The 14,130-nt window shown below is 45.1% G+C and overlaps 1 protein-coding gene across 2 annotated transcripts in view; it reads left to right on the top strand.

Moving 5' to 3' along the window:
* Nucleotides 1–2,566: 2,566 nt before the first annotated feature.
* C2H21orf91 (chromosome 2 C21orf91 homolog) overlaps nt 2,567–14,130 on the top strand; it is a 69,530-nt gene continuing 57,966 nt past the window's right edge. The window contains exon 1 of one of the 2 annotated variants that reach the window (XM_056559424.1): nt 2,567–2,718. The gene's annotated coding sequence lies outside the window, so the exon portion shown is untranslated. The remainder of the gene's footprint in view (nt 2,719–14,130) is intronic. The other variant, XM_056559426.1, reaches the window with a different exon arrangement.

The raw sequence follows: 14,130 nt of genomic DNA, 5'->3' as shown, positions 1-14,130 counted from the left end.
CAGAACGTGTCCTGTCCCTTTTGTCTGAAGTCCCCTCAGCCAGAGTCCCTCCATGCTAACAGGCTCTCCTGAAGGGCTAACCCTAGTCGCCTCTCAATATGTCAATATGTTGATATGCAATGTATATATTTATATATTTAATTCAGATAGGATACCTCTGTATAGGACCTTAGAGGTCACATGCCTTTAATTTATGTTATGCTATGGTTTAAGGACCTTTGGGGCATGTGATATACCCAGAGTTCCAGAGGTCAGGAGAGACAGGTTCTGCTGACCAATGAGCTTTGTCCTGCCCTCTTAACATATAAGGGGCTGCAGCCACTTAATTCGCTCTCTTGGTCCCTGCACTTCAATCTATATCTCATCATTAATTCAAGCTAGGCCTGAAGCCTTATCTTCCGCAGCCACTAATCCCTGAGTCATCCAGCTCAAAACTACTAAAATCCTGTGTGACTACTACAACTCAATTATCAGAAAATCAGTAGCACAGTGGCTAGCAAATCAAAGCTCATTGATCTCAAAAGTCCCAGCAAACCTGTGAGGAACCTGAACTACGGTCCTCTATATAAAGACTGTTCTGTTATCTGCAGTTGCATAAAATATGCAGTAAAGTTTATTCCAGTTTCATCAATTATCTGCTGTGGACATTCAATTATTTCTCTTAGTTTCTGGGATGGTTAACGGTCAGACCATTTATCTAAGGAAACTGGTGCAGTTAAGGGTTAAATACCAACATACCCTACACTATTACCTGCACCACCTAGACACCACAATGTTAATTCTTAGGACAGATGGATTTCAGTGACAAAAAGCTCCGCCACTGAAATTCCGTAGTGTGCACTGTGCAAGAGAAACCTGCACAGCATTGGGACCACTCAAGTACCCCTGTGGGATTAAGGATCAATCAATCACCACATATATAAGTGCTTTCACAAAAGAGACCACTGTGGTTTCTGCTCTTGGGAGCACTCTAGAGTGACCTTGGAGCTTCAAATCTCAGGACCATATAACAACTTGAGGCCCATTCAGCCCAATTGTAAAGATCCACTAGACTGGGTCGTCCCACTCAGGACCTATAGGCATATTTTACAGACGCTTATGATTGTGTTTTTAAATAGGTTTGTTCCTCACTTATATTTATTTGATTACATTAAAAGTTAAGTTTTACGTATACGTGTGACACATTCAATAAAGAGGCCTCTTAACCCCTTGGAGTTATCTTGTTGTATAATGTAATGCCTCTGCATGCGTCATTAGGCCGTAAGGTAGTAGTTTAGTTGCATTTCTGAGCAGATCTCCCAAAAGATCCACCAAGAAATGGATTGCCGTCTATGGGGACAGCAGTGCAGTCCACACGACCCTAGTGCTGCTGGCTTGATACCCGGCGGAAACTCTGCCCAGAGATTCAGTAATGTGATTTATTTTTATTTTATTTATTGATTTATTTGCAAGTTTCCCACCGTGTATTTGAAAAGGGGCGGGCTCTTCACAGCTGTCCGCAGCAGATTTTTCACTGCGGAATTTCCGCTGAGGAAAATCCAATAAAAGCCCCATTGAAATCAACAGGGTCTGCGGCGGATTTTCCGCAGCGGCAAATCTACTTCGGACAGCCGCGAAGAGCCCGCCCCTTTTCAAATACGTAGTGGGAAACTCACAAATAAATCCACCCGTGCGAACGTACCCTAAGAGCTAGACCAGTGGCCGTACAGATGTTGCAAACTACAACTCCCAGCATGCCCGGACAGCCGTTGGTTGTCCGGGCATGCTGGGTGTTATAGTTTTGCAGTACTTTTACGGTTTTTCAAAAGTGACAAAAGAAAAAAATAACTTTGTTGCTCATAGCAACCAACCAGAGCACAATTTTCATTTCCTCAACAGAAGAACATAAAGTGAAAAGTGATATCCTAATTGGCTGTTATGGGCAAAATGAACTTTCAAAATAAATTTCACTCTATAAAAATAGAAAAAAATAAATACATAAAAAGAAAAAGAAAAAATCAGACGGGCATGCGCACAACATTACACCAGCCGTAGGCTTTAGTGTAAAAGAAGGGGCGGAGCCATGACGCAATTCTTACTACAACCGCAAGGACCAATCAGTGGTCGCAGGCGGAGCCACGTGGGTCCCCTGTTTTCATTGTCTCTTTCCGTTCTGCTTCACAACGTCTCCCTCTCGATGACGTACAGAACAGCGTGTACAGTACTTTCCTCGGGAATATACACAAGTGGACCGTACCACCTGTCATGGAGGACACGGGATGTCACCGAGGTAAACAAACCCCCCCCAAAAAAAATACCCTACAAATCTACAGAGACGCTTCATATGTTCTTCGTGTCCAGCGAGTAAATATAGTTTGTAGTAAACCCCACATATCGTTTCAACCCCCCCCCCTCTTCTTTATAATGGTTTCGTCTTCCACTGATGGTGTTGCCTCGGGCTATACCATAAAAACCTTTTAAAGTAGGGGGGTAAAGAGCGTCTTTTCACTTTGTTTTTGTTTTCCTCCCAAGTTCCCTGCAGTTATGGGTCTGGTGTAACTACTTTTATAGCTGGGGGGGAGAACTAAAACAGCTCGATGATTCTTGTTACTTCTTTGTTACGTTTCACCCTCCCATGCTGGCCGAAGTTGGTATGATCCAGTAGAGTGAGTGGGTGACTTGGTCGGGGATATCCATGCTGCTTTAGTTAAGGGTAAGAAGGGGAGCTGGCAGCTTATTGTAAGTGTATTTGTTTGTGTTTACTATAGACTTTATGTTGCCTGTTTAGTATTATGGTGATTTTATACTATTGGTATAAGCCGTGTTTATTTTTTATTATTGTATCTTCTGCATTAACATAATAAGCAACAATTGTATCATTTCATCTCTGGATATGGTGTTGGGGGGGGGGGGGGAGGAGCAGGTTTATAGTTGCTTATTGTTTATTGTTTTATGTTCTGTTTATTATAATGTAGCCATGTTTAAGAAACAAAAGTGAGTTTCCTGTTTAGTTCCATTTCTTCTTTCTCTGTGATGTTTATGCGACTCTACTGACACCATAGGGGGTTAAAAGAGCCAATGCCTGAGGGGCTCTATCTAAATCCCCCCTCATTGTGGTTACGGAATTGTATTTCTGATACGTTGTTGACGATAATTTTCCCATAAGTGTGCCTTTTTTTTTTCCGTGTGCCTTTCTCTTTAAGGCTTCCTAGAACAGTGTTTCCCATCCGTGTCACCTCCAGCTGTTGCAAAACTACAACTCCCAGCATGCCATGGCAGCCTTTTAAACCCATGTGCCTGCAGCTGTTGTAAAACTACAACTCTCAGCATGCCCGGACAGCCGATGGCTGTCCGGGCATGCTGGGAGTTGTAGTTTTACAACAGCTGGAGGCACCCTGGATGGGAAACACTGTTAAGATGTGATCCAGGATTAGAAAAACTAAGCTGATTCCTTCCAAAAAAACAGCACCCCCCTTGTGTGAGGTATTGCAGCTCAGTTTTCTTGAAATGAATAGAGCCAAGGTGTAATACCACACACAAACTGAAGACAGGTGTGGCGCTTTTTCTAATCCCGAATAGCTCCTTTAAAAAAAATGTAAAAAAAAGGAAAGTGATACGTTAAGGAAATATATGTTAAAAGTTGCCACATGCCTTTCTAAGACTTCTCAGAACAGTGTGCCTCCAGCTGTTGAAACACTACAACTCCCAGCAAGTCTGAACATTCTTTTCAACCAGTGTGCCTACAGCTGTTTAAAAACTACAACTCCCAGTTTGCACAGGTACCCAATAACAACTACCAGCATGCCTAGACAGCTCACTAACACCCCCCCCCCCCCCCCCCCAACATTACCAGGCGGCCTTTGGCTGTCTTGGCACAGTGGGAGTTGTAGTTTTACAACAGCTGGAGGCACCCTGGTTGGGAGACACTGTTTTAAGACTTCTTAAAGAAAATATATGTTACGCGTTTGCTGTCTTGCTGTTTAATACGTCTTCGAACGGTGTTTCCCAACCATTGTGCCTCCAGTTGAGAAACTACAACTCCCAGCATGGCCAGACAGCCGGCCTGTCAGTATGCTGGGAGTTGTAGTTTTGCAACAGCTGGAGGCGCACTGGCTGGGGAAACCCTGCATTAAAAAAAAATCACCCCCAGATGAACAAAGGATTTGATAAAAGGCCCCGCGAGGGTATAGGACTTCCTGATTTTGTTTTCGGTCACACAATAGTTTTGTGCTTAATGTTATTATAACATTATTTTTGTATTTATTATTTTTTTTTCCCTCAAGGAAATAACATACAGTAAAAATATTTCTTATTATTTGGAATTGCAGGGTCAAGGACTAAGTAAAATGGGGGCACTGTACTTTATTTAAGGAGTATCTCCAAAAGCAGATCTGTCTTCATACTATGGTGCCTGATGTAAGGACAGCATAGTATGGGGACGGGTCTGTTCACCTATTATTTGTTTAATAAGGGGTCAAATCCTGGGGGGGGGGGGGGGGAAAGGGTAGGACCTCTTCCACTCTGCAGGACTCCTATTAATGGGAATGGTGTTCCTGCTGTGAAAAAATTGCAGGAACTCCGTTGAGCCCTGGGAGCGATCAGAGAATACACAGGACATCTATGTTAGGCAGCGTTTACACCTCCATAATATTTCCATTGTTATGAAATCCACACTAAATAGTTTTTACATGTCACACAGAGGCCCACAATGATCAGAAGAACCAGGGAGGAGAGGCTTCTGGTAGAATGCGACACTGCCACGACGATCATACAGCCTTTCTGATTGGTGGGGGTCTCAGTACTGAGACCCCGACTGATCAAAACTTTTGACGTGTCTCTGAATTGTCAAAAGTTTTTTGTGTTGTGTGTCTTATTTATTTATTTATTTTTTTAATAAAGAACAAGTACACTTTAAAGTTGGCTACACACTTCAGATAGCTGTTGGCCTAACACTGCACCATACACTTGCACACTCAACTCGGCTGAGTGTGCATGTGTTCTGAATGGGGGGGGGGGGGGGGGAAGGGAAAGAAGTCTCTAACAAATACCTCCCCTAGGAATAAAAAGTTCTGACATACTGAAATATCCGTTCTTTCTCTCCCCAACACAGTGTATGCCAGCCAGGGTGCCTCCAGCTGTTGCAAAACGACCACTTTGTTGGCTGTAAGGGAGTTGTAGTTTTGCAACAGCTGGAGGCACACTGGTTGGCATACACTGCTCCAACATCTGAGTCAGGAGTCCATACACACCAGTGTTTCCCAACTAGGGTGCCTCCTGCTGTTGCAAAGCTACAACCGCCAGCATGTCCAGACAACCGAAGGCTGTTGCTTATTTTAGGAACATGCCCTAATAACTAGATTAGGTTCTTCATCCTCATGCCCTTTGATGCGTTGGCACATGTGACAGAAGATCATTGAGTGTGACTTACGCTGCTCATTGCTTCCATAATGTTACATTTTAATTGGATTTGTCAGAACTGTTTGCGGGCCCGGGCTGCCCTGTTACATCATGTCATCCGAGTCAAAGGCACGTGCACTGAATGTACCGAACAGTGTAAAGTGAGCGATCCTCTCACATCTATAAGTAATGTACAGTATGTGATGTATACGGATGACTACTTATACATGTGATGATCCCTCGCTGCACGCTCTTCTGATGTACAGTATGTGATGTATATGGATGACTACTTATACATGTGTGATGATCCCTCGCTGCACACTCTTCTGATGTACAGTATGTGAGGTATACGGATGACTACTTATACATGTGATGATCCCTCGCTGCACGCTCTTCTGATGTACAGTATGTGATGTATATGGATGACTACTTATACATGTGTGATGATCCCTCGCTGCACACTCTTCTGATGTACAGTATGTGAGGTATACGGATGACTACTTATACATGTGTGATGATCCCTCGCTGCACGCTCTTCTGATGTACAGTATGTGAGGTATACGGATGACTACTTATACATGTGTGATGATCCCTCGCTGCACACTCTTCTGATGTACAGTATGTGATGTATACGGATGACTACTTATACATGTGTGATGATCCCTCGCTGCACACTCTTCTCCTGTACAGTATGTGATGTATACGGATGACTACTTATACATGTGTGATGATCCCTCGCTGCACACTCTTCTGATGTACAGTATGTGATGTATACGGATGACTACTTATACATGTGGGATGATCCCTCGCTGCACACTCTTCTGATGTACAGTATGTGATGTATACGGATGACTACTTATACATGTGTGATGATCCCTCGGTGCACGCTCTTCTGATGTACAGTATGTGATGTATACGGATGACTACTTATACATGTGTGATGATCCCTCGCAGCACACTCTTCTGATGTACAGTATGTGATGTATACGGATGACTACTTATACATGTGTGACGATCCCTCGCTGCACGCTCTTCTGATGTACAGTATTTGATGTATACGGATGACTACTTATACATGTGTGATGATCCCTCGCTGCACACTCTTCTGATGTACAGTATGTGATGTATACGGATGACTACTTATACATGTGGGATGATCCCTCGCTGCACGCTCTTCTGATGTATACGGATGACTACTTATACATGTGTGATGATCCCTCGCTGCACACTCTTCTGATGTACAGTATGTGATGTATACGGATGACTACTTATACATGTGTGATGATCCCTCGGTGCACGCTCTTCTGATGTACAGTATGTGAGGTATACGGATGACTACTTATACATGTGTGATGATCCCTCGCTGCACGCTCTTCTGATGTACAGTATGTGAGGTATACGGATGACTACTTATACATGTGTGATGATCCCTCGCTGCACACTCTTCTGATGTACAGTATGTGATGTATACGGATGACTACTTATACATGTGTGATGATCCCTCGCTGCACACTCTTCTCCTGTACAGTATGTGATGTATACGGATGACTACTTATACATGTGTGATGATCCCTCGCTGCACACTCTTCTGATGTACAGTATGTGATGTATACGGATGACTACTTATACATGTGTGATGATCCCTCGGTGCACGCTCTTCTGATGTACAGTATGTGATGTATACGGATGACTACTTATACATGTGTGATGATCCCTCGCAGCACACTCTTCTGATGTACAGTATGTGATGTATACGGATGACTACTTATACATGTGTGACGATCCCTCGCTGCACGCTCTTCTGATGTACAGTATTTGATGTATACGGATGACTACTTATACATGTGTGATGATCCCTCGCTGCACACTCTTCTGATGTACAGTATGTGATGTATACGGATAACTACTTATACATGTGGGATGATCCCTCGCTGCACGCTCTTCTGATGTATACGGATGACTACTTATACATGTGTGATGATCCCTCGCAGCACACTCTTCTGATGTACAGTATGTGATGTATACGGATGACTACTTATACATGTGTGACGATCCCTCGCTGCACACTCTTCTGATGTACAGTATGTGATGTATACGGATGACTACTTATACATGTGTGATGATCCCTCGGTGCACGCTCTTCTGATGTACAGTATGTGAGGTATACGGATGACTACTTATACATGTGTGATGATCCCTCGCTGCACGCTCTTCTGATGTACAGTATGTGAGGTATACGGATGACTACTTATACATGTGTGATGATCCCTCGCTGCACACTCTTCTGATGTACAGTATGTGATGTATACGGATGACTACTTATACATGTGTGATGATCCCTCGCTGCACACTCTTCTCCTGTACAGTATGTGATGTATACGGATGACTACTTATACATGTGTGATGATCCCTCGCTGCACACTCTTCTGATGTACAGTATGTGATGTATACGGATGACTACTTATACATGTGTGATGATCCCTCGCTGCACACTCTTCTGATGTACAGTATATGATGTATACGGATGACTACTTATACATGTGTGATGATCCCTCGCTGCACGCTCTTCTGATGTACAGTATGTGATGTATACGGATGACTACTTATACATGTGTGACGATCCCTCGCTGCACGCTCTTCTGATGTACAGTATTTGATGTATACGGATGACTACTTATACATGTGTGATGATCCCTCGCTGCACGCTCTTCTGATGTACAGTATGTGATGTATACGGATGACTACTTATACATGTGGGATGATCCCTCGCTGCACGCTCTTCTGATGTATACGGATGACTACTTATACATGTGTGATGATCCCTCGCTGCACGCTCTTCTGATGTACAGTATGTGATGTAAGATGATAACATCAGAACAGTGTGCAGCGAGTGAACATCACACATGTATAAGTCATTATCTCAGGGTTTCCCAACCAGGGTGCATCCAGCTGTTGCAGAACTGCTACACCCAGCATGCCTGGACAGCCTGTGGCTCTCTGGGTATGTTGGGAGTTGTAATCTTGCATCAGCTGGAGGTGGACTGGTTGGGAAAAACTGCATTAGATGGTCTGGCAAACATTATGGCCGACATTTATCATTTGTCTATAGACTGTTTGTTTGTTTTTTTTGTGTCTAGAAAAGGCGCAACAAAGATACAAGCAGGTAGGGCTCGGCGGTATGACCAAATGTGTGTATCACGGTATTTTTTAAACTTTTGGCGGTTCCATGGTATTTCCTAGCCCCACCCCATATTAATTATCAGCCCACATCCCCATTGGGCTAAATACTCACAAATCGCCCGCAAGCGCTGCCCTCCTCGTCCTGTTTGTTGCGGTTGCCGGCGCTTGCACTCTATACCGTGCGGTATCCCTATGCCCGGGCTGCAAAAGGTAAACAAAATAAACTTTAACGTACCTACGTCGGCCTTACGCTGGGGACGGGAACGTTGGATGGACGTCAGCCTATCACCGGTCGCAGCAATGTTTCGCATCGGCCGGTGATAGGCTGAGCCCACTGTCATGTAAGAAGCTGGCATTGCTGTGGCTGGTGATAGGCTGACGGCTGTCCGATGTTCCCGTCCCCAGGAAACAAGTGAGGCCGGTACCGGACCAACGGGAGGTGAGTTAAAGTTTATTTTATAGGGATACCGCACAGTATAGAGCAGTGGTCTCCAACCTGCGGACCTCCAGATGTTGCAAAACTACAACTCCCAGCATGCCCGGACAGCCGTTGGCTGTCCGGGCATGCTGGGAGTTGTAGTTTTGCAACATCTGGAGGTCTGCAGGTTGGAGACCACTGGTATAGAGTGTCGGCGGCGGCGGCCGCAACAAACAGGACGAGGAGGGCAGCGCATGCGGGTGACATTTGAGTAGTACCCTGATGGGGACAGCGCTGGGGGGGGTTGGCAGAACAGTGCTCGTGGGTCACATAGGATTAGTTCCCCGATGTGGGGACAGCGCAGGGCTGATTCATTCATTCCCGAGGGGGAGGGGCCAAACCGGTATTGCGGTATGGGTTAAATTCATATCGTGCAGCACAAAAATTTCGGTATGAACCGATATACCGCTCAGCCCTACAAGCGGGGTTTATTTGCGCCTTTTGGTTTACACATTTTTGCTGATTTTGAGTTACAATCCACTTATTTTGGCAATACACATGATATGGAAGGGTTTTATGAACTGCGCCTTTTTGTGAAAAGGCGACAAGCCACTGAAAAGTCTCTAAAACTACAGCAGCCCAGACTTAGCTTTTTGGTGTATGTCAAGAGAGAAATTTCAGAAAATGTGACCATTTAATAAATTTGGTGCTCCTACGTATAAAAAAGGTGTAGAAAAAATGCTTCACTGACACCTACAATGATATATGCCGGCCTAGGAGTATGGCCAGCCACGTATATTATTCCATGTTTCCCAACCAAGGTGCCTCCAGCTGTTGCAAGACTACTACTCCCAGCATGTTCAGACAGTCGAAGACCTAACTGGATAACATCAGAACAGTGTGCAGTGAGTGATCATCACACATGTATAAGTAGAACCAGTGTGTCTCCAGCTGTTACAGAACTACAACTCCCAGCATGCTTGGACAGTAGAAGAGAATCATTTTGTTATGTACTCGGCTGCCCATACTCGTAGGGGGAGATTTATCAAAACCTGTGCAGAGGAAAAGCCGCCCAGTTGCCCATAGCTACCAATCAGATTGCTTCTTTCATTTTGCAGAGGCCTTTGTTAAAAATGAAAGAAGCCATCTGATTGGTTGCTATGGGCAAATGGGCAACTTTTCCTCAGCATCGGTTTTGATAAATCTCCCCCATAGTGTTTGCCAGACCGGCCGACCATCTAATGCAGTGTTTCCCCACCAGTGCGCCCCCAACTGATGCAAAACTACAACTCATGCCCACACAGCCATAGCTTATCCGGGCATGCTGGGAGTTGTAGTTTTGGAGGCACCCTGGGTGAAAATCTCTATGATAACGACTTATACCTGTGTGATAATCACTCTCTGCTCACTGTTATGATGTTATCAGTTTAGACCTAAGGCGGGCATGCTGGAATTTGTCGTTTTAAAACAGCTGAAGGCTCCCTGGTTGGAAGACACTGCAACAAACACTAGATCAGTGTTTCCCTACCAGTGCGCCTCCAGCTGTTGCAAAGCTACAACTCCCAGCATGCTCGGACAGCCTTTGGCCGGACAGCATTTGATGGTTTTCTGGTCAGCCAAGTATATAATTCAGTGTTTCCCAACCAGGGTGCCTCCAGCTGTTGCAAAACTACAACTCCCAGCATGCTCGGACAGCCTTTGGCCGGACAGCATTTGATGGTTTTCTGGTCAGCCAAGTATATAATTCAGTGTTTTCCAACCAGGGTGCCTCCAGCTGTTGCAAAACTACAACTCCCAGCATGCTCGGACAGCCTTTGGCCGGACAGCATTTGATGGTTTTGTGGTCAGCCAAGTATATAATTCAGTGTTTCCCAACCAGGGTGCCTCCAGCTGTTGCAAAACTACAACTCCCAGCACGCCCGGACAGCCAAAGGCTGTCCGGGCGTGCTGGGAGTTGTAGTTTTGCAACAGCTAGAGGCACCTTGGTTGGAAAACACAGAATTATCAGTTTACATCACAACTACAACTCCTAATATACCCCAGCACAGAGTCTCAGCACATGTTGGCAGTGTCAGTCTCACACCCGCCTGAGAGAGTCACAGGACTCTACTGACCTATTATGTGACCCTGTAAAAATTACAGGATTTTTCTATGTTCAGTAACCCCCCCCCCCCCCCACAGCTTTTGGGTCATGGTTCATTGCCGTGGATGTGTTTGGAGGCCGGTTTAGCTCTGCTAGCATTTTCCACTCCATTATTTCTCCAATGAGCTGTCTGAACCTGCAGATTATACCCTTGCGCTGTGATCACAGGCCTCATCTTGACATGATCATTGGTAAATGCGGGTCTGTTGCCAAAGATTCGCCCCCTTCTAATAGCTGCTTGTTGCGCATAGATACTTAGGCCCCTTTCACACTATAAAAATACCTCAGTTTTAAATGTTTGTCATAAAAATCTTGAAAATCGGCTGTTAAAAAATCCTATTATAGTCTATGGGATTTTTCTAATAGCTGTTTTAACCCGTAATTAATTACGGCCGTGAAAGGGGCCTTACAGAACATATTCCCCTAAAGTAGAACTTAAAGGGGTACTACCGTGCTGACAACTTATCCCCTATCTAAAGGATAGGGGATAAGTTGACTGATCGTACGGGGTTCTGCCGCTGGGGACCCCCGCGATCTCGCACGCAGCACCCCACTGTCCTCAGGCCCCGGAGCGAACATCCACTCCGGGTCTGATGACGGGGCTGGTGATCGTGACGTCACAGCTCCGCCCCCGTGTGACATCATGCTCCGCCCCTCAATGCAAGTCTATGGCAGGGGGCGAGACAGCTGTCTCGCCCCCTGCCATAGACTTACATTGAGGGGGGGGGCGTGATGTCACATGGGGGCGGAGCCATGACGTCACAATACTCCGGCCCCGTGATCGGCAGTCATCAGGCCCCGGAGCGATGTTCGCTCCGGGGCCTGATGAGAGCGGGGTTCTGCGTGCGAGATCGTGGGGGTCCCCAGCGGTGGGACCCCGTGGGATCAGGCAACTTATCCCCCATCCTTTAGATAGGGGATAAGTTGTCAGCACGGTAGTACCCCTATAACCAGTAGATGATTTTTCCTGGAAAAGTCTTGTTTTTGCATTGCTAAATCTTATACCTACCACCCAAATTATGACTTTTAAGCCTTACCCCAGAGAATGTTTTTTTTATTGGGCTAACAGTATTTTGTACAAACAATATACTGTTAGACCAATAAAACAAAAGATATTACACGATTCTGCAACATTCTGATTCCGCATTACTTTACTAATACGGCAACTCCAAACTTCTAAGCCTTGCCCCACAAACTCCCCCCAAAGGACTCCATTTTGGGCAGAGTTTGCCTAAATCTGGCCCTTTTTACGATTCGGAGGAGGTGAGTAATAATGAGATGTCATACTAGCCCACAGATCACCAATATTGGGCAGTTGGCAGATACAAGATCCTGTTATGGCTATGTTCACATGGCGGAATTTACGAGCAGAATTTGCTGTAAAAATTCTGCTTGGAAATTCTGCAAAATTGATTGTACATTGTGCTGAATGGGGATTCCGTTCTCCCATCCAGAATCTGTGTGTTCAGCGCACAATAATTCTGCCAAAAAAAAAAAGCCCAGCTGGCTTTGCAGATCCAAATCCCAGAATCTCCGCTGTATGAACATAGCCAAAGGGTACCGTCACACATGCATATTTTCTGCTGCAGATTTGCTAAAGCCGATTTTGCAGCCCATTGTCTTCAATGGGTAGAAAAATCTGCTACAGCAAATCTTCTGCAGAAAATACGTATGTGTGAACGTACCCCATGCGGTTTAAAAAAAGCAGATCCACAGCATATTTTACACTGCGGATCTGCAGCCGAAGGACCGCTAAATGGTGCTTTTAGATGTGTCTGCTCGAAGTGGCAATACGCCACTACGAGCAGACACACTGTGATGTACGAGCCGCCGCGCGCATGCGCAGTATACTCGCGTTGCTGCTGCTCTCTGCCTAGCTCAGGGAGCAGGGGTAGTGGCCACCATGTGTGCGAGTACACCGCACATGCTCGGCAACTTGCACATTGCAGCAGTGTGTCTACTTTTAGCGGCGTAGTGCCGCTCCGAGCAGGCACATCTAAAGGCACCCTGTAGCGGACCTTTGGCGGTGCATCCACAGCGTAAAATACGCTGTGGATCTGCTTGTCTGAAATGTACCCTAAGGCTGTTTTCACACAGCAGCACTTCTGCACTAAATTCTGCATAGAGTTTTGCATCAAAATTCTGCATGGATTTATAGCAAATACAGAATTTCAACTGCAGAATTTCCGTTGAAGTGAATTGGCTGTTAATTTCATGCAGAATTCCATTCAGTACAGAAATTCTGTTCACACGACGGAATTCTGCATGAAAATTCTGCATGAATTTACAGCCAATTCACTTCAATAGAATTCCTGCAGCAGAAATTCTGCTGTTTGAAACCAGCCTAATACTAAGCTATGCAGATGTGAAGGTTAGGGCTGATTAGCCATGTTAGTACATGGTTGTACTGTGTGCAGGGAACCATTGCCACTCCTTGTGCTTACATGTTAAATCTGAGGTACTGTTTCGGTCCCTAGAATTGTATGGGCACCATATACTGGATTTATGCAACCTAAGATACTGAGATTCATGTGAGCTGAAAGCCAAAATATTCCATCCAAATTTGGTGACCATCCAGTATTGCCAAGTGAAATGTAACCAATTAGTAACACAATATGAAGCACGATTGCCAAGGAGGTTATATTTATGTTTTGGACTAGGATGAATTTATAGGATTCTCATTCCTGGGTTATGGTATCTCCACATGTTCTATTTTCTCACCAGAGGGTTTTAACAGGGTCATAAAACGCTGATATGTGAAATCCTGGCCGAGGCCCCATCGATCTGGAGAACCAGCAGCAGAGATCTCCATCAGCTCTTCTGCAGTTTACCAAGTCTGTAATTTTCTTACCTTGTGCAACCTAATTTGCCATGAAAAGAGCCGTAGACATCATGCATCATCATGGCACCTATACATATGGATGGGGTCTTAGGCCGTGTACACACAATGGAAAATGAAGATTTCTCAATGTTTCATGGAGGAAGTTTTCTAGTTATGCTCCATGATGAAATA

Source organism: Hyla sarda, chromosome 2 (genome assembly GCF_029499605.1).
Source record: "Hyla sarda isolate aHylSar1 chromosome 2, aHylSar1.hap1, whole genome shotgun sequence".
Lineage (NCBI taxonomy): Eukaryota > Metazoa > Chordata > Amphibia > Anura > Hylidae > Hyla > Hyla sarda.
The sequence above is the reverse complement of the archived record's forward strand: the minus strand, read 5'-3'. Positions and strand labels throughout refer to the sequence as shown.